General features: G+C 40.0%; 3 long non-coding RNA genes across 4 annotated transcripts in view; 2 read left to right on the plus strand and 1 right to left on the minus strand.

Annotated features, from left to right (window-relative positions):
* Window positions 1-2,622: 2,622 nt before the first annotated feature.
* LOC117957726 overlaps window positions 2,623-21,136 on the plus strand; it is an 18,993-nt gene continuing 479 nt past the window's right edge. Inside the window, exons 1-3 of the long non-coding RNA XR_004659566.1 lie at window positions 2,623-2,814; window positions 2,999-3,286; window positions 6,498-6,499. This is a non-coding gene — a long non-coding RNA (uncharacterized LOC117957726). The remainder of the gene's footprint in view (window positions 2,815-2,998; window positions 3,287-6,497; window positions 6,500-21,136) is intronic.
* On the minus strand, window positions 3,727-5,727 carry LOC117957729. Of its 2 annotated transcripts, none has more exons than XR_004659570.1 (2): window positions 5,490-5,727; window positions 3,727-4,041 (listed from the first exon to the last, which is right to left on the minus strand). It is a non-coding gene; the product is annotated as an uncharacterized LOC117957729 (long non-coding RNA). The 2 variants fall into 2 exon arrangements; XR_004659569.1 differs by having other exon boundaries at window positions 5,484-5,727.
* Window positions 12,462-17,881, plus strand: LOC117957727. Its single transcript, XR_004659567.1, has 3 exons — window positions 12,462-12,600; window positions 14,494-14,498; window positions 17,871-17,881. It is a non-coding gene; the product is annotated as an uncharacterized LOC117957727 (long non-coding RNA).

Raw genomic sequence — 21,136 nt, forward strand, 5'->3', positions numbered from 1 at the left:
TGATTGGCTGCTTAGAAATTAAGTGTTAACGAGCAGTTGGACAGGTGTACCTAATAAAGTGGCCGGTGAGTGTAGACAAACAAGAGTCTGGAAGGAACAGGCTAACTTCGGGGAAACTTCAGGAGCCTTGGATGAAGCAGGGAAGGATTAAACACAGGGTTTCCACACCATGGTAATCCACTGCAATAATTATATTTTAAATGAAAAGGGTAATTGTTATTACAACATTTCTACCGTGGTTTACCGTTACACCGGTGATTGTTACATCCCTAGTATGGGGTAACTCATAGATCGGTTTTGCAATACGGGAAAAATCCTGGATGTACGAACGGTAATAGCCCAAGAGCCTGGTCAGTTTCCTTACTTCCCCATCTGTCTGTGGTCTCTTGTTTGTCAAGCTTTGTACTGCTTCCATGTCACGTAGGTCTATTTTGACTCCCTTGGCTGACACGAGGTAACCCACGTACCTGCCTTCTTGTCTCAACATCGATAAGACAGCTACATTTTTGGCATCATCTCTCAGAACCTTTAGATTCTTTAATGAATCATCTATCCACGGAGCACTTTTGGCCTTTACAGTTAATTTCTTAAAAGAGACGTGTCTATAAACAATTATCATAAAGTAGTCAATGAATATAGTCCAAGAATATTTTTAAAGCAAGTTCTGCATTCTCAACATCACATACATTAGCCCAAGGAATGCTATTCAGTTCCCCAATAAAAGCCTTGTGATTAAATTTCTTATAGGATCTAGTAAAAGTCGAATGTTAGTGTTTATATGATCAATGCATGTTGAAGATTTGATCCCAGTACGATTAATAGAGATTGTTGTTGGTTTATATTGAGAATAGTCTGCAGGTGCCATCAACAGGAGCCACTTCTTCAGAGGGCAATTCTCAGATAGCCTATCAATATTCAGGTTAACCTAATAGATACACTTCTCTGGTTTCCTCTGTAGCTTCATCCAACATGGCACACAAGCCATCCAAGTGCTGTGATGTAGATCTTGGAGCCCTTTAACAACAGTCAATCAAAATAGGTTTCGACTACAGCAGTTGCACCTGAAGCCATAATGCCTCCCTGTCATGTAGATTAAAGTCATAGCGTTTTTTTTACAAGAAAATGGTCACGTACAAGAATTGCCACCCCTCCATCAAACGTATTGCTATCCTTTCTGCACACAGAAAAGCCATCCAAAGCTACCTTGGCATAGTCAAATGAACAGTCCAAATTAGTTTCTAAAACAGACAGAACGTCAACCTTATAAGACTGCAAAAAGAGGGAGAGTTCATACGTTTTATTTCTAAGGCTGCAAATGATGTGTGGAAATACTAAGCCTTTAGTCTGGCCTCTCTCCATTCACAAGTGTTAACTTCCTTGAAGGTGGATACTCTGTTGAAGTTTAAAACTGTTGAGTCTGCCCAGAGCCACTCTGGACATTATTTTATTGAACAAATGGAACAATAAACAGAAATCAAAAAGGCACCATAAAAAAGGATCATTTTAAAGTGTAGTTAGAAGTTTTTATGCTGATTCTCTTTTAACTTACTCAAAAAATGTCTTTTTTTCACGATTTGTTTATTGTGGCAGTTAATCTTGCAACAGCACACAAAGGACTCCAATGTTATTTCCATATAATGTTATTTAATGAGGCCCGATGTGAACCTGTGTTTAAAAAGTAGCATTATGCAATGAAGCAATGCTACATTAAAAGGAGCAGTTAAAGTATGCAAATACATTTTTTCTTGTTTGTAATATGGGTTTGCATCTGCAGTATTTGCTGTCTGGGAAGACAGAGACTAGCAGCAAGAGAGAGAAGATGTCAGATGAAATACGGAGGGAGAGGTGAGAAGAGTCTGATAAGACAAATCAAAGCTGATTGGATCTGCACTGCACACACACACAGCAGTGACAAGAAGCTGCCTTTTGTCACCTCCAATTCTGGACTTGGGTGTTACTTTCAATTTTGACCTGCCACTACTCATTTAAGGGGTGGTCACACATACATTTCCCTTTATCCTTTGCTTTACCATTGTCACTTTGTGTTTTGTATTACAGTGGTGCATCTGTAGAAAAATGGAAGACGTGGTGAAAGGAGAAGACATGCAAATTAAGTCAGGAGCCAGCCAAAATGAAAAGTGTCTACTGTTGGGAATTGGTAGGGGTACATTTTAAATTACTGGCAAACTATCAAAAGATGTTTTATCAATATTAAAAAAGTTATGAATATGGGTATTAATAACTTCACCCTATTGACAATCAAAACTGGGCACTATAGCCTATGTACCTGAAAGGAAGAGAAGAAGCATGAATTTTTGCACTGACTGTGTTCAAACAGTGATTATTACAACAAATACACAAAACATCACGACTGCTATTGAAAGTATAGTAGAATTTATTTAACTTCAAAAGTATCAATGGCCCATCAATATTTCTTCACTCATCAAAACCCATATACCTTTTAAAAAACTACGTCAAAGCAAAAAAACAGCCAACAAACATGTGGCTGACATGTCTGTGTGTGTGTGTGTGTGTGTGTGTGTGTGTGTGTGTGTGTGTGTGTGTGTCAGAGGGCGCCATGTTACCACTGAACTACAATATTACCTAGAGCTCTAATTAACTTCCCGTTTATCACTGCTGGTTGTTAGAAAGTTTTTCTGATCTCTGTTGTCAGAGTGTTTCTGGTTCTACTGGATTCTGTCTCCTCCTCCTCCAAGAGATGAAACTGAAACAGGTCTGTTGTGTTCCTGTCAGAGACCAAGGTCTTTAATTGACACACACGATAAGATGTCTCGGTGTCCAGAGGTCTTCCAGGTCTGTGAATGTCTGTGAATGTTTATCTGATGAGCAGGTGGCACCTTGTACGGCAGCCCCGGCCACAGTGTATGAATGTGTGTGAATGGTGAATGCTTCCTGTAGATGTAAAAGCGCTTTGAGCAGTTGTTAAGACTGGAAAAGCGCTATATAAATACAGCACATTTACATTTACATCTTCCAGGTCGAGCTGCAGCGTGTTAACCCTCCAATCAGAGCAGTCGAGTACGTAGGTCTTTCACTTTATCATGTTCACATTGTGTTGAGTTCAGGGAGCAGAGTCTGTCTGTTTTCTCTCCACGTCAGTCCAGCTCAGCCAGCTGCTGCTGCAACTTCCCTGTGCGCTGTTAGTACTTTTACTGCAGTACCATGTCTGAGTACTTGCTGTAATCTCAGAAGGAAAGCTTGTACTTGTTGTTGTCCTGCATTTATCTGACAGTGTGTTACTCTGCACATTCACAATTTACACACAGTTATTTATTCTTTGCTATGCGGCCCGGTTCCGCATGGACCAGTCCCGGTCCGCAGCCCAGGGGTTGGGGACCGCTGCATCAGAGGTCAGAAAGATGACATTAGTCCTGTTGTCTCTTCTCCATTGGAGGACAGAAAGAAGACATAAGTCCTGGAGGCTTTCCAATGTTCCTGTATTCTCCCAGAAAGATAATGGACAGAGCAGGATGAGCAGAGAGCAGAAATATTACAGTGAAGAGCTTTAGACCTTATTTTCTGCTTGATAGCTTCTAGTTTCTCCAGCAGCTTCTGATTCTGGAGGTTAAAAAGTAGTCCTCTCTTTCTCACAGGACCCATCAGAGACCAGATCCAGTTGGAGCTAAACCTGACTCATTGGATGGAGCTACGTCCTGTCTGGCTCCTTTTGGGTCTCATGCAAATAAAGTGTCTTTTCTTTCCATGAATTATTGCAGTTAATGACTGAAATGAGAATAGTTTTGCAAAATAATTTCCCATCTCTCTCAAAATATCTTTGTTTAAACAACATTTTTTAAATTTATTTTCTTTTTATTCTGATTTCAAAAGATATTTTAATTAGGTTTTGGACAGAAAGTAAAGCATTATTGCCATGTTATTGTTAATAATTAGTCTCACATATATTCATATTAATAGCACATGATATACTGGGAGACTTTACCTGAACATGTGACCCTTAATAAATGTGTTTTTCTATCAGGACCCAGCAGAGACCAGAGTGTCCTGATCCTGAACCAGAACCTAACTGTGTGTCCTTCAAGAGCGACCAGTCAAAGGAAGATTGGCTTTATTTTAAACCTATTAGCATTAAGTTGTTATTAACTAGTACAGTGGCCTTTAAAAATGTCCCTGTTTGGAACAGGCCTATTGCTTGGCCTGTGGTGCTGCCTGAAGCTTTCCCCAAAACCAAATGGTACCCCAAAATAACTTACAGTAGGACCCCAGACAACTTAATATGCAACTCCAGTGTATAGCCAACTACTAACAAAATACAAAAAATATCACAATGACAATGTGGAGGAATCAGACATGGCAGGGCTATCCACCCGGCCCGTGAGGAGAACCAATCAGCACACATCTGCGTTCATCAACCACCAGAAACAGACTTCTGATACAGAAGACAAATCATTTTGTGGAATAATGCATCATGTGATATTTGCAGCAATGTGACTCATAAAAAGTGTCTGGTAGCCTGCCTAGAAGAGCACCCGTCTGCCTGTCCGTAGCTGGTGCGGCGTTGCTATGTGGGAGTCTGAAACGTCCTTAAAATCGATTTATATTTAAAACAAATCCAGAAACACGTAACAAAATAAACAGATTTCACCACTATCTGGTGTTTTAGCCTAGCCGCATCAATAAGCCTTTCATACCTCCCATGGCCACAGGCTTGGCTAAAAATCTTGAGTGGTAAAATTCTCCCCAAATGCCCTTCTCCAACTGGGAATACCAGGGGGGTGGTTGGGATATATGCAGCCCAGAGTGCCCCCCCCTTGGTAAGCTTTTGTGTCATCTGGGTCAGGACACTATTTGCAGTAAGAAGATATCTGCCATTGAGTCTGGACACAAACACAGCTCCTATTTGTGCTGGATGCCGCAGAGCTCCGCAGCAATTCAGCACATGGCAGATTGTGCTCAACTTCCTGTCGCGCACAAACCGAGTAAAACATCCGGTTAATTTTCAAGATAAAATACACCAAATTAAATTTACCTGCACTACATCTAATGGGCGGAGACAGGCCTGAAGTCAGCAGGTCAGAGGTTTTGTGGTTCTGTTTATAGAAACTACATACTGGTATATTGCAAGAGGATGAGAATTTGCGAAATCTCGTGGGTCCTCTTGACTTCAGCGGTCAGTCATGAAACCACCATTGTGTCCTTTAAGAGCAACTGATCAATTGATGGTCCCTTTATTAACTCTTAAGGAGAGCAGCCACCTGCTGAAAAGAGGTAAGCTGACTTTAGGGAAATATTAGATCTGGTTTAGTCCTATATATTCTCTGGTGTTTTAGCTTTTTACCCCAGTTTTTTGTAAAGTTCATTGAACTTCTTTGTGTTAGTCTTGTTTTAGTTGCCGCTTGTATTCCCAGCAATTTTAGTGTCTAAATACTAAAAAGTGAATTTCCATCCCTGTTGGTCTTACTCGCTGTGTAACAAGATCCATCAGAGACCAGACTCTGCTGGACCTGAACCCAGCTGTGTGTCCTTCAAGAGCGATGGGTCAAAGTATTGGCTCATTGACTTTAAAGGAGAGCAACCCTCTGCTGAAAAGAGGTAAGCTGTTAATAATATATTACTTAGTCATGTTTTAACTTTTATGCATCCAGAGCAGTTTTCCGAGTTTATTTTCAGCATCTTTCTTTTTCACATACATTTATATTCTCACGTGTGAAAGCTGTCCAGTTAAACCAGTCTTCAACTGTAGATCTCAGTTTAGTTGGACCTGGTTTGGACCAGAATTATCTGGTACTTTAGCCAAACTAAAAAGCATTTTATAGCTTCCATATCCACAGGCTAGGCTAAAAATCATGAGTGGTAAATTGGAATACCAGGGGTTATGAGGTTGAGTTTGATTTATTTTATTTGTAATTTTGTGGAACATGACTCCATTTCCCAGAATGCTTTTCATTATCTATATTTTTGAATAAAATATGTGCACGGTTGAGGAGTGACTAGTTACGTGTAATGAAACTGCTATTAAATAACAAAATAAATGTAATTGTATTCAGTTGCGTTGCTGAGGTAAAATGTGTAATTTTAATATTTACTAATCAAATTAAAAGGAAATTTCTTTGCATTCATAAAGTAATCCAAACCACATTTGTAATGGGTAACTTATAACATTTCCAATAAACTATTTCCTAACACTGAATGTATGTGAGGTTCAACACATTCTTTCTGTTGTGCGACTGTGTGTAATTTCTTTGAATTGACATAATTTTATTTCCACTTCCTGCCATTCCAATTTTAATTCAACTTCCTGTGGGGCGGAGACAATTCAATTCAAATTCCATTTCAAGAATTGAATGGTGGCCAATTCTGAAATTATGAATATTGCGTGACCCTGTTGAACACTTAAGGACAAGTTTCAGTGTTCATGACCAGATTTTTCACCCCCAAGTCTCCTGACCCAAGTTGATCAAAATGCAAAATTCTTCCAAAATGTTGGATCTGGGATTGCCAGTTGGATGTCCGATCAGAAGTCAATAAAGGGAAGCAAAAAAAAGGGAACCAGCCTCCAACAGTATCCTCAGACCAGGCTAGCAGTTTCCCTTGACTACAACCAGGCCATCAAAGACCTGCCTCCGCTTTCTGAGTCAGTTGGTTTACCAAAATCGTTTCAAGGTTAACAGAAGGTATTTTAAATTTTTTTACTCTCCAAAACATCTCTAGCTTCCATGACCACAAAAGCTGCAGACCTCCTGCATCATGATACCAGTCTGCTGCTTCAGGAGACCTTCAGGCCAACCATGTTGTAGCCCTTGTTTACGTCTTAGTTCTTTTAGTACATTCACAGTGTGGTCGGCGGCACCATCAACTTTTTTCTAAAAGTTTCTAAGCATAAACTGAAATCTAATCTAAACACTAAGTTCCAGCGTGTTTTTGAGGGGATTTCTAAAGCAGGAAACCAAACCATTTTGACTCAGATGTTCAAAGATCTACCTATTAAAAGGAAGGGGCTGCAGGGGTCAATGATAAACATGAGGTCAGAGATTGAAATGGCATCCATGAAACCAGACACACCAGAACCAACAATCAGACAAGACATCTCTGAAACTGCACCTGGAAGAGATGAACCAATCAGAGCAGTGATGACACAGTCTTAACACAGAAGTTCACTCTGGACTAGGCTGAAGGCAAAGCCAACCAGAACATCCAGCTTACATTATTATTTACTTTCAGAGAGCTGAATGTGCTGAAAGAGAGAAAGTTCAGCTTGGAACTAGTTGATTACTTCTTTACTAAAACCAAAGAAGCAGGAATCTGCAGGTTTGAAGAGTTCTGTTGTCTTCATCTTTGACTGTCTGGATGAGTGTTGCCTTCCTTTGGACTTCCTTAACACTGAGATCCTGACTGATGTTAAAGAGTCCACCTCAGTGGGTGTGCTGCTGACAAACCTTATCAGGGGTAATTTTCTTCCCTCTGCTCACCTTTGGATAACCACTCGATCTGCAGCAGTCAATCAGATCCCTCCTGAGAGTGTTGACATGGTGACAGAAGTCAGGTTTCCCTGATGCTCAGAAGGAGGAGTACTTGAGTAAGAGATTCAGAGATGAGAAGCAGGCCAGTAGAATCATCTCCTACATTAAGAGATCACGAAGCCTTCACATCATTTGTCACATCTCAGACTTCTGCTGGATCACTGCTACAGTTCTGGAGGACGTGTTGAAGACCAGAGAGGGGGGAGAGCTGCCCAAAACCCTGCCTGAGATGTACATCCACTTCCTGGTGGTTCAGTCCAAAGTGAAGAACATCAAGTATGACGGAGAGCTGGGACAGGGCCACACTGGAGTCTAGAGAGCAGGAAGATGATATAGTGGTGTATGGTGATTTGTCTCTTGCTCAGTGGTCAGCTCTGGTCTTAATGCTACATCATCAGAAGAAGAACTTCTGAACGTGTTTTAACCTGAAGAAATACTCTGCTTCAAAGGAGGCTCTACTGAGGCTGCTGCCAGTGGTCAAAGTCTTCAACAAAGCTCTGTAAGAGGACTCATTCATTATTAAATACTCTGATATCTTGAAAACAGGAGTCAAACATAAACTAAAGCTGTAAGCAGTGTTTGAGGGGCCCTCCCACCTCCTTGCACATCGAGGTTACTGGCAGACACCGCTCCTTGTGACCGTACATTTGTGCGGCACTCAGACTGCAAATTGTCACCAATAAAAAAGGACCTCCCTGCTGAGTTCAGTGATACCTCACACAAGACTCTACGTCATACAGATCGTTAGCTGTGAAAGAGGAGTTGTTTCAGAACATGGGGTGGGGCAAATGGTCACCAATCAAAAGGGAACTCTTTGCTGAGATCAGTGATACCTGACAGAAGAGCCTACCTTAAACGGTTCCCAAGTTATGAAAGGGGGGGTGAGTTTATCTGCATGGTGAAAGTATAGGAGACGGCTCAGTGTCACATGTAGACCACACAAATTATGTACATCGGATGATGTTTGTCATTTAAGGTTGATTTCATGTTGCCACCAGGACGCGCAATAACGAAAAATTATATAGATGACCTCAGGCCTAGACCCTTGTCAATTGTTGGAAATTTTGTCAGAGGAAACGCACACTCAAGAACAATTTCTTTGTTCATCAATAAATGCTCAAATTGGCCGCCACGCAACTTTTCATGGTAAAGGTCTGGAGACAGCGCAAAACGTATTTCAAGTCAATTGGGTGAAATCTCAAGGAGGAGTTTATTAAAGTATAGCACCTAGACTTTTAATTCTACTTCCTGTTGCCACTAGGGGGCTCTTTAACTTTGAGTGAATCTCGGCCTATAGATATCCTCAAGGTTGGACTCTTGTGTATCTTGAAAAGTTTTAAGCCAATTGGTACACTTGATACACCCACTTTCAATAGCACCTTACATGAAGTTGGTTCTCTAACTTGAAAATGTTTTGCCCTATTACAATTCTTTCAATGACTTTTCCTCTTTAATCGGATGAAATCTCTAGAAGGAGTATGTTAAATTATGACATGTGGAAATGGCAGAAATCGCATTAATTTCAAATATTCAATTAAAAAGGCTTATTGGGTTTATGGTTTGGCTGCAATAAGTTTTTTGTATATCTTGACATGCTACATATGTGTAGGCTACTTTGTTTCAGTAAAGGGGCTTACAGTGGGGTTTGGGAGTTTGGGCACCCCAGGCAAAAATTTGTATTAATGCGCATAAAGAAGCCAAGAAAAGATTGAAAAATTTCCAAAAGGATTCAAATGACAAATTAGACATTTGTATATGTCACTAAAAGTTTGATTTAATTTCCATCATTTACACTTTCAAAATAACAGAAAAAAGGCATCTGCTAAAGTTTGGCCAGCCTCCAGAGTTTATAGCATGCACCGCCCCCTTTGGAAAGCTGAGACCTGACAGCGTCATGGATTTTTCTCAATCATCGTTTGGAAAGACCAGGTGATGTCAATCTTAAGGTTTTAAATGCCCAGACTCATCTGACCTTGCCCCAACAATCAGCACGATGGCTTCTTCTAAGCAGTTGCCTAGAAAACTGAAACTGAAAATAGTTGATGCTCACAAAGCAGAAGACCGCTATAAGAACGTTTTCAGATGTCAATAACCTCTGTTCATAATGTAATTAAGAAATGGCAGTCATCAGGAACAGTGGAAGTTAAAAGCAAGATCTGGAAGATCAAGAAAAACATCAGACAGAACAGCTCGCTTGGATTGTGAGAGAAGCTAGACAAAACCCAGGTTTGACTGCACAATCCATCCAGAAAGACCTGGCAGACACTGGAGTTGTGCTACACCATTCCACTACAAAGACATACTCGTACAAATCTTCGATTCGATCGGTCTTCATGAAAGAGTCATCAGAAGAAAACCTCTTCTACGTCCTCACCACAAAAATCAGCGTTTGAAGTTTGAAAATTAACATATAGACAAGCCTGATGCATTGTGGAAACAAGTTCTGTGGACCAATGAGGTTAAAATAGAACTTTTTGGCCGGAATGACCAAAGCTACGTGTGGAGAAGAAAGGGCACACAATTGAATGAAAAGAACCTCTGTCTAACTGTTAAGCAAGGGGGGGGGGGGGATCAATCATGCGTTGTGGTTGTATTGCAGCCAGTGGCACAGGGAACATTTCACGAGTAGAAGGACAAATGGATTTAATAAAATTTCAGCAAATTTTAGACGCTAACTTGATGCCATCTGTGAAAAAACTGAAGGTAAAGACAGGATGGCTTCTACAAAAGGATAATGATCCTAAACACATCTCAAAAACCACGGTGAATTCCATGAAGAGGTGTAATTATGTATGTATTATGTGGAGGTCTACTGACCTCCACATAATAAAAAATTGATGGGGGGTGGGTGTTAAGTCCTCTTGTTCAACTTCCAAAGGTCACAAGTACAACTCAAATATCCAACTCAATCACTTGTTTTCTTATTTTCTTGCTTTGTCAATTGATTAATCTGCCAGTAGATTAGGTTGTAAACCTTTGAAGACAGAACCAAAGTTAACATTTCAAAACGTTTTTAAATAGATTTTAACTGCCTTAACCACTTAAGCATTACACCAAGAATAAAACAATGATTTCATGATACTTACAAAGTTAAAGTTCTTGCATTTAACAGAACTCAACATTAACATTTTACCATTTTTAACTTTGCACCAATTTCTTACTTAAATATTTTTTCAAACTCAATGAATTATTTTAGCACAAACCCGTTTAACACAAAAGTCAATTTGTAAGTGAATGAAGTCAATGCTGCAATGTGTGTTTTAACCCTCTGAACCAGAGAGACTCGCCCACGAGCAAAAGCAGCACCTGTGATTCATAGTTTAATCATTTAATAACCATAAAAGATAGAACCTCACCAAAAGTTGCAGCTAATAGCTAACGAGTTATTGGTTACAAAGGTCTCTTCCGGGTCTTTCTAGCCTCTACAGGTGATTTTCTATCCAAGCCTGGAACTTGTGCCTTTTTACATCCAAGATTTATCCACTTTATGTCCATAATCCATCGTGTTTTTGCTCATTTATGCCGCTAGCTCCCTGCTCCTTGTCTGCTCGCTGTGTGTTTAGGGAATTATGGGCATCAGCACGCCCATATATGGGAGACAACGTCACCCAAAGAGTATAGAGGCTGAAAGAGGCCAATCTTCCCAGTCAAACTATGGTCACACTAGTCTAGTATGCGATCAAAGACGCTACAGTGGAACAAAATAGATATCTACCGTTTTACAGAGTAAAATGGCCCCACTGGTTTGAGATTTGGCATATATTTGGGCCTGTTTTGAACAAATGTAAATAGTATGTGCTTTATATGAGTTATAATGTTTATTATGTTTATTTTTGTTTTGGACACACATTTGCTTGTGTATCATTGCTGTGGGTGTAATATCAATAAATATGTCATTATTATGTTAATTATTGGCATAAGTGAATGTCATGAGGGAAAAAGCGTCTGCACTTTCTTGGAAAAAATGTATTATGTCAGCTGTAAAAGTTATGATTATTTCTTCACAGTGTTACTGCCAAGACGTACAAGAAGTCTTAGAGAGACAAATGGCTTAGGTTTTACTGCTCTGTCGATTACATCAATACCTATCTGGAAGATTCTTGTTCCATTTTATTTATTTGTCTTTAAGGTCCTACAACCATTTTTAACATTTAAGCCCAGATATTCTAATAACCCAGTTTGTCCTGAAAAAAATTATGTTCATATCTTGACTGTAGACAACAAGCTTTTTTACAAAATAAATCCAGACAGATAACGAACTGTAAAAATGGCCTCAGGATTCAGACGGTTAACCAATCTACACAGCAGTTAAACGTAGCAAGCAGCATATAAAACATTTTACCAACTATTGGCGTCTTTGGACGGAAGTTGTGAGTGAACTTGGAGCGTCTTCTCTCTGCAGTTTGTTTGCCTGAACGACTGAGCACCTCTGTGTCCTACCAGGTGCTCCAAATCAGTGAAAATGACTGATCAGGTGCAAAGCAGCCAGTTTGCTGCTGCTGGTGCACTATGGGAAGTGCAGTTCTATGAGAAAGCATCATTCCTGAGATTCAGCTTAACATGTGAAGGTATTAACTCTGCAGGGTGCCCAAACTTTTGCAGATGACATTTTTTTGTTTTCTGTTATTTTGAAAGTGTAAATGATGGAAATAAAATCTAACTTTTTGTGACATATTATACAAAATCTGTCATTTGATGCCTTTTAGAGATTTGTCCATCTTTTCTTTGCTTATTTATGCACATTGCTATAATTTTTTACCTGGGGTGGCCAAACTCTCGAAACCCCACTGTAATTGCAGGGGCTCAATTCTTTTTAAAATTTTCAAAAAGGCAATTCATTTGCTGCAAAAAGAGTTCCTTCATTTCCAAAAGAGCCTTCACTGTTGTCGGCGCTCGGACCCTAACAACTTGTTTCCTTCCTGTTGTCTCTCCAGACTTTGTGTCTGTAACCTGTCAGAGAGAAGCTGTGAAGCTCTGTCCTCAGCTCCCAGTCCTCTAGTCTGAGAGAGCTGGACCTGAGTAACAACAACCTGCAGGATTCAGGACAGAAGCTGATCTCTGATGAACTGAAGAGTCCACACTGCACACTGGAGAGTCTCAGGTCAGGACTCAACCTGCTTAACTGATGACCATTAAACTCTGACTAACTTTAGTTGATAAACAGTTGACATGTAGCTTTGTGACTGTTTGTACGATAAACTTTGGCAGTAGTTACATATAGTTATTATTACATAATTATTCATTTCTCGCTTCCGAGTTACTTACCATAAGGATTTTTCATTGTTTATTATTGTTGTTAAAAAATTACATAGAACAGATGACTTTAAAGGTGTATTCTTTGGCTGAGTCCCATTTCTCAACCTTACCCCTACCCAAGGGGTAAGGGCTAGGGGTGAAAACACACCCCTATGAAATGGGACACCACTTGATGACATCAACATACAGTATTGATCACAAACTTCCAAGATGCCGTCTCTGTCTTTCAAATGCGTGAATTTTGACAACAGTGTCATATGCATTTATATATTTTGTGTTACCTTTGGTGGTGCAGGGGCAGATGTTATCTGTGTTGTACTTAGTTAGGTCTGTTTGCAATACATATGTGTATTCACACACAAACGGTGTGGTGTATATCTGTTTCAGTTATCGCTGTTTTGAATGTCATTAAAGTTCAGAAAAACATTTTTACAAAAATGTCTTTATTGCCCAATAAATTATACATAACAGGCGAAAAAATTACATTAATTATATTATAGAACCCTTTACTATTAGACCCATAACTTACATCTCACACAAATAAAAAGGCACTCAAATGTATAAAACTAAACAAAAAAAGACACATGAGACCACAAAACAAATTAACTACAGCTATTCTGATATTCCAGACCAGTCTGATGCCTGTTGGCCAGTAGCCTTGGCTCCTCTTCTCTTTCGCCCCGTTGCGATATCCACACGGCAGACACTGGGGGAGGAATAAGTTCAACTCTCAGACAAGTACGACACCAAAATAGTTCTTCCCTACTTTCTACTGTGAACAAAATGCTGCGCCGTCTGTGTCCTGATGTCCTTGATCTTTTTGATGCTCTCACGACCATCCCTGCAATTACAGCTGACTGTGAAAGAGGGTTCAGTGTTATGAAGCAGGTAAAGAGTGACTGGTGCTCACGTCTAAAAGGTGAAACCCTCTCTGACCTCCTTAAAACCCAGTTGTGCTCACCTGATACCAAAGAGTTTGATCCAACCAAAGCCATTGAGATCTGGCATGCTGACAGTTTGCGCTCACGCAGGCCTGACTTTGTGCGCAAACATGGACCAAAAGAAACAGAGGGTGGCTCAGATTCTGATGGCACCACCTCTGAAGAAGAAGAGCTCTGAAGACATATGATTCAATAGATACATAGATAGATAAACCCCAAACTTGTAATGAAATGTTTGCACTTTCTGTGTATATTTTGTTGTATGTATTGTAATTTATGTATTTTTAATGCCAACAATGTTGATAAAATGAATAAATGCATTCAGTGCCACTCATTTTTATATTTCTCTTATTTTCACCGGACAAAAATTGGGTAGTGGTAGATATGATTGGCTGGTAACTTTAGAAAGTCAAAGAAAGATCAAATAAGTTAATTTAGAACCCTGCATGTAATCCACACGTGTGTGTGTGTGAGAAGAAAAGGGTGAAGATAACAAGACCTGAGCTTTGAGGCTCTCTGCAACCGAAAAACGGCAGTTGGGGAACCACGTGGCATTTTTGTTAGCCGTTAGCTTGTTCAAGCTAGGCTACGTGCTACAGACACAAATGGGTTTTAGCTATTCAACGCACGTCTGTGCGTGTGTATATATGACAGTCAAGGCTAACGGTGTTAGCTGTTCAAAAAACATGTACTAAATGCATGTGTGTAAATGCGTGTGTATGTTAGGTTAGCATGCAAAAGAGGAAAAAACATTTAGACCCATCCTCTCAGTCTGGACCAATGTGAAGTTGAGGCAGACCGAGTTGGTCTATGAGGGGACATTAATTATACAAGCTAAACAGCTGATTCTTGGAGCAACTTTGTGAATGAAATGGAGAAAAGAAACCTGTGGATTGTTACTAAGAGATCACAAACCTTACACTGAACTTAAAGCTCTAGTGGGTAGCTTCAGTCTCCCACATGAGGAATACTATGTAATGAAAAAACTGTTGGCACGTCCACATGACCCAATGTCAGACCCGGCTGGCCAAAAAAAACAAACGCAGACACAAGATATAGTGAAATCCAACAAGAGTTTATTTGTGACTGTCCGTGAGCCAGATGACAAACCAAATGAAATGGTAGGTTGCTGTGAGACGGCAGTGGAACGAAGAGGAATCCAATCTGTGATGAAGTGGATAGTGAAGATCCAAAGGTAAGTATGAATGCCTAGGATCCGTGGAAGAATCTATGACAGAGGAGCAGAGGCAGAAATATGTTAACACACAACAGGATACAAAAGAACAAAATGCAAAAGTCCGATAGAGACGCCAAAAACAGAATAATGACTCACGATCCGACAGGGACTTGATCTCAGTTATAAAAGCAGGTGGTGATGAGACAAAAGTGGGTGCTGGTGATTACGCTGAACAGGAACTGGTGAGCGCTTGGATGAATGAATTGAGACCTCGCCTCCCCGGGTGGCTTGGCAGCAGGATCCAGAAATATACAAGACAACAGAAAAAACAGACACACAGACAGATTCAGAGCAAAGGACACCTGACACCCAGCGATCAATGGTCACGCACCACCCCCACCCCTCCTCCACGCAGTTGCTAGTAGCCAAGGAGGACACAGACAATTAAATAAACACGATGGACTCTTCAGAAGAGGTAATTTTCTTCACTTGAGCTTCTGCAAGGGAAAGTCCCCAGATGACACAATCTTGTGAACATGCAGTAGTCATACTAAGAAATACAGAGAGAGTTGTGTGGAGCTGATAGTCTTAATTAGCTTTGTAGCAACAAATTTGGCAATGTTTGAATGTAATGGACCTTCATTACTATAAAGTCACACACTAAAGCTTTGGTTCACCAGGATTGTTAAGCTTTATCAGAGTGTAGCCTAATGTTAGCGGCTAGGAGACTCATTGTTTTTTTTCTTTGTAAATTAAAGCAAATTTTTATTTGTGGCATATTATATACTACTAAGTTTGAATCTCATCCAAATCTAACCTATTATCATCATCATCTAAGTGATTTCTTTCCACAGATAAACCTCGTAAGCCCCCTACCATAAAAAAAACTAAAATTAACAATTTCTCCAAAAGAAACCGGGCCAAAAAATCTTGCTGCTTTCAAAGAGCCACATTCCCATCATGATGAGCCATGATTCTCATTAACATTAGCGGCTCCACTAGCTCCACTTGCATTTGATAATACATTTAGAATTCCTCATTTTCAAATCCTTGTCTCTTGAAAAGTTGAACGGAAAAGTCATAAAGAATTTGCCTTTGACGGATTAGAGAGATCTGGCACTGTGTTGGCGCTCCCTTGGTCATCCCCAGAGAAAGTGGTGACAGCCAGAGTGATGCCTCCTATTTTGTTTTGCAAAAACTGCTCTTTGGTGGGTGACTGGATTTGGAACTAAATAAAGTTTACAAGAAAACAACTCAGTTTTTTTAACTTGTGGGATGTTGAATTTTTATATCCCCATAAACCTCACTGCGTTGTACGTTATTCTTTTTTCTACCACAGGCACTGCCAATAAATGAAGAAAGGGATGTGATTAAGCTGAGAGTTGTTGAAGCAGTGCTCAAATTACACAGATCGGAAACTTCTCCTCTGAGACCTTTATGGGAAAACAGTTGTTGCAAGTGACTAAAGCTCAGAAACAAAAGAAGGAAAGTTTCTCAGAAGATATTGAAAACCACCAAATTAATATTTACGTATATTGTGCCTGAGAGGGATGGAGAGGTGGTTAGATATTTAAACAGGGTAAGTGTACATTGGAAAATGTTACCAACCCTACCATCTGTTTGAGTTCATTGCCAAACCTTAATCATAACCATTCTAGGTCATTGCCATTGCCAGATCTTTCTGACTGTAGAGTATGGTCTGGCCCCTCCACCCATACAATCCAGGATAGGAGGGGAAAAAAAACACTCTGGTTTACAGAAATACAAACAACCCAATCACAATCGTCTTGGGCGGTGCTACGGTGCCGATAGCAATGGCAGCTCGGCAAAATAGTGTTGAGGAGGAACTTGTGAAATATTTGCACCCCACAGAAGAACACACCAGATTCACAATTATATGAAGTTAACTGTTCACACAATACAGTAACATCAGCTATTTAAGTTAGCTGGATACATGGTTTAATGTCATTTTCTCATACCAGTGTCGCCGTGTTAACTTCGTCCACAGCAATCCCACCAAATCGGTCCCAACGTTCCAGTTAGATAATACAGAATGTCATAAACCTATTCTCTTCAAGTCTTTACAAACATCCCTCGATAGTACGTAGAAACCTTGTTGCATGATCACAACTGTCTTTTCAAACTTGCTGCTGTCAGCATGAAGCTTGCAAGCCACACACACACCCACAGCCCGCCCACACCCACGATTATTTTTTTAAATGATTAATTTAGCGATTATTTTTTCAGTTAGTTAACTAATCTGATAATTCATTTTGATTAACCTAACGATTCATTTTTCAATTAGGGATTATTTTCCCGTTGCTCAATTATAAACAATTTACACAAAAGAAATTTCAATAAGATTCAAATCTCTATTTAATAAAACAGAAATGTTCAAGTCAAATTAATTTTTAGTTCAACCTGAAGCCAGATGTGAAGGCAGTCTGACACTGAAGCTTCGATACGTGCTTCAAACCATCAATGTGAACCACTGGTGCAAAGTTTGCTTTGGTACTGAAAATAATCACGTGGCACATGACGTCTGAAGCAGCAACTGCTTCATTCTCCGAGTGAATCAGCTGATTCGTTGGCAGTGCCCCCGCCCCACGGGAACCAGTCAGCTGCTGCCACTGCAACTGGAAAAACCTTTTATACATGCCGGCATCATCCGTTCCCTCCGAACGATATTTCTCTAAATGTGGAGATTGTGAGCAAAAAAAGAAACAGGCTTATTCCAAAAAGTGTAGAGTGTTCCCTGTCCCACACACCCCCTGGCCATAGTGACACAAGCACACTCAACATGTGCCATATTTTCCCAGCACATCCTCTGTTCCCCCAAGCACTCTTTCCCCACTATAATACACAAATTCATCAATCTTAATTTTAAAAAGAATGGTATCCCATTGTTAGTATACGTGTACGTCACTAGTCTAAAGCCTCCCGTCCATTATCTTGTCAAGATAATTTAGCTGCAGCCTCGGCACTTCATCAGGCGAGGTCGCTGTTACTGAAGCTTCTAGTAATGAAGCCATTTTCAACAATTCCTCTAAGCAGTTAGAGCAGAGCTTCCACAAAGCTTCGTTTGCCCATCACCACAGCCATGGCCACACAACCAGTTTAGGAGTGATTACCAGTGTTGGGTTCCACAGCCGGCAGGAAGTCTGCTGGCTTAAAGGGATGGGGCCTGGAGCAGGAGCAGCTTAATAGGGGGGATGGACTAATTGGACCCTACCACTGCTTCTTATGTCTGGGGGTGGTTCGGTCTGATCAGCCAATATAGAAGTCCCCTTTGTTTCTTTTGTAGTAGGTCAGTTGTAATTTTTGAGTCTCTTATGTTATCTGTTTATTTGACCTTTGACCTTTGAACTTTATCTTCATTTTGTTTTAAGGATTTTTGGGGAAATAAAAACCCTTACTTTTTACTCCCTTGTGACTCCTCTTGATCCCTCACAAATTAATCCAACGACCAAATAAAGTAACTTTCAGGAGGACTACACAAGTAAAAAATAAAAATAAACAGAGCGAGTGCAAAATGAGTGGCCTCCATTTGCTTTTTTTAAACAGTAGTTAAAATAATGAATGAGCTCCTACTTAACATCCAAGCGCTTCTCCCTTTAATCTTACAGTAAAATAGTGCAATTTCTCTCTCCTTTTTGAGGGAATTATGAGCACGAGCGTACATTTTTTAATACAGCGGTCGTTACAGCTGACGTTATAAAGGACTCGTGAGACATCTGAAACAATCTGGCCTGGTTGCACAATGATCGAAGACAGAGCTGCAGATGGAGGAGACGCAGCACAGTTTACCTCCCACTTAGTCAGTGCAGTGGACACTGTCTACGGTTGAGCTACGGGAGAAGCTGGAGACGCATGGTGAACAGAATTCACTGTTTTGCTTCTGTTATCTTGACTCAGGAATCATTTTACAAAGTCTCCAGACTACCACGTTGTTGTTGGCATTAAGAGTAAAACACTCCCACACTTTAGAAGACTGTATGCAAACGTTTTTCTCAACGTGTTGTTGCGAGGAATCCAGCCATGAGAGGAATCCTGTTGCTGGAGGCAGCCATGTTATTTTAGACACAACGACGCAAGTTATTTGTGTCGACGCCTTTACGTAACCGATGACATTGACCATGCCGACGAATCGTCCCAGCCTTATTGAGGATCAAGTAGCTTTTGAAATAGGTGTGCACTCTCTCACTGCTTTCCAATGGGCAATTACATTCAGTCAGATTTTTTCTTATGTTTTAGAGACATAATTATTTTAATTGGACTGACTGTAAATCATTTTGGTTAAGGTTTTTGATAAGGGCTTCCCTCACTTTAATATGAAAATGAACAAACCATAAAAAAGCTTTGCAGCCCACTTTTTTCACAGATATCCGATGAACGCTATGTAAGAATGAATTTCTTGTACGATCCGGCCTTACTTTTCCCAGACTGACCAACCACAGAGACAGAGGTAGGAGCACAACGCAATTCCATCCTGCTGTTAATGCCATCGCAAGACAATTGCCTTTGACTTTAACTTATTATTCCTTAATACAAAAATGTATACATTTTTACCAGCCGTGACACTGGTGTGTGTGTGTGTGTGTGTGTGTGTGTGTGTGTGTGTGTGTGAGAGAGAACTACCACAGAGGTATAGTTTTAAGTACTTTGCCAGGGGGGTTACATATCTGTGGGCAGATTTTCTCCGGCCAAACACATTTTTTAAACTTGGCCTTCATTTTGATCTCTACTACACACCTGTAAAGTGTTATAGTTGAAGTATAGTTTTCTCTGAAAATTCACTAAACATGATCACAAGTTTGTGTGCCCTCAGCCAAACTTTTAAACGACACCTAAAGATAGGAAGACTTGTGCTTTCCCTCACTGATAGTGGAATACTATTCCAGAAGCTCACTCCCTGATGTGACAGAACGTTCTGTGAAAAGGCAGTTCGCCTAAACGCCAAGTCGCAATCACCTCTCATTGTGGCTCTAGTCACTCGAGTCCCGGCAACACTGCTAGACTTTTGTTTAATAAAATTACTCAATGGTGGAGGCGCCAAACCATGTATAACCTTATAGATTAGACAGGCTGATTTAAATAATTGGAAATTAGCAAAATTTAAAAGCTTATATTTATCTAAAATTTGGCAAGGGTGATATGATGAAGGTTTCTTCATATTATTGAATAATGGGAGCTAATATTTTCAATGTTCTTTTGTAGCATACTTTGATTGGCTCAATAGCAGCGTGACTCGTATAGGACCAACTTGTGATACAGTACTCAATATGAGCCAGTTTCATAGAGTGCAGGAATGTAATCGCTGCTGTATCTGTTAATGATGAACGAACCTGCCTAAAATTCCGTATATTAACATTTACTGTTTTCACAACTTTTTAAACGTGTTTTTTAAAGGACAATTTTGAGTCTATCATTACTCCCAAATACTAAATTCCTCAACATTAATCAATTCTAGTCCACCCAAGCAAACTTTTACAGCGGTCACGGTTGTTTTAGGTTTACTAAAAAACATTGATACAGTCTTTTTAACATTAAGGCACAGGCATGAGTCATTCAGCCATTTTTGTAAGTAATTTAAAGCCAATGAAAGCTGATGGGCTGCATCCTCAGTACTTTTGGCTTGTGTGAAAATTACCGTATCGTCTGCATACATTATCGTGTCCACATTTTTGCACATATTGGGCAAATTATTCACATAAAGTGAAAATAACAGGGGGCCTAGAATTGATGCCTAAGGGACACCTTGTGTATAGTGAAGATAGGGTGACTTACTATTCTTTATTTGCACGCATTGTTTTCTATCCGATAGATAAGACTGTATCCATTTAACAGTTTGATTGCTAAAGTTAAATGTTAACAGTCTAGACAAGAGCTTAAGGTTATTCACAGTGTCGAATGCACGCTTAAAGTCAACAAAAACAGCTGCAACATAACTGTTTTTGTCTAAATAAGACTTAACCTTCTCAACAAAAACACAGACAGCCGTTTCAGTTGAGTGAAGAGATCGAAATCCGAATTGCATAGGGTGCAAACCTGGATTGGAATCATTAAGATGATTCGCAATGATAGAGTTAGCGACCCACTTTGCTGCAATCTTTGAAAAGATAGGAAGTATGCTAATAGGTTGATAATTAGCAGGGTTTAATTTATCACCCGATTCATATATTGGTATGACATTTGCCACCTTCCAACTCAAGGGGACGACTGCCTGCGTGATTGATAAATTAATAAGATGGGTCACAGGCAAC

The sequence above is a fragment of the Etheostoma cragini genome, chromosome 15, assembly GCF_013103735.1.
Source record: "Etheostoma cragini isolate CJK2018 chromosome 15, CSU_Ecrag_1.0, whole genome shotgun sequence".
Lineage (NCBI taxonomy): Eukaryota > Metazoa > Chordata > Actinopteri > Perciformes > Percidae > Etheostoma > Etheostoma cragini.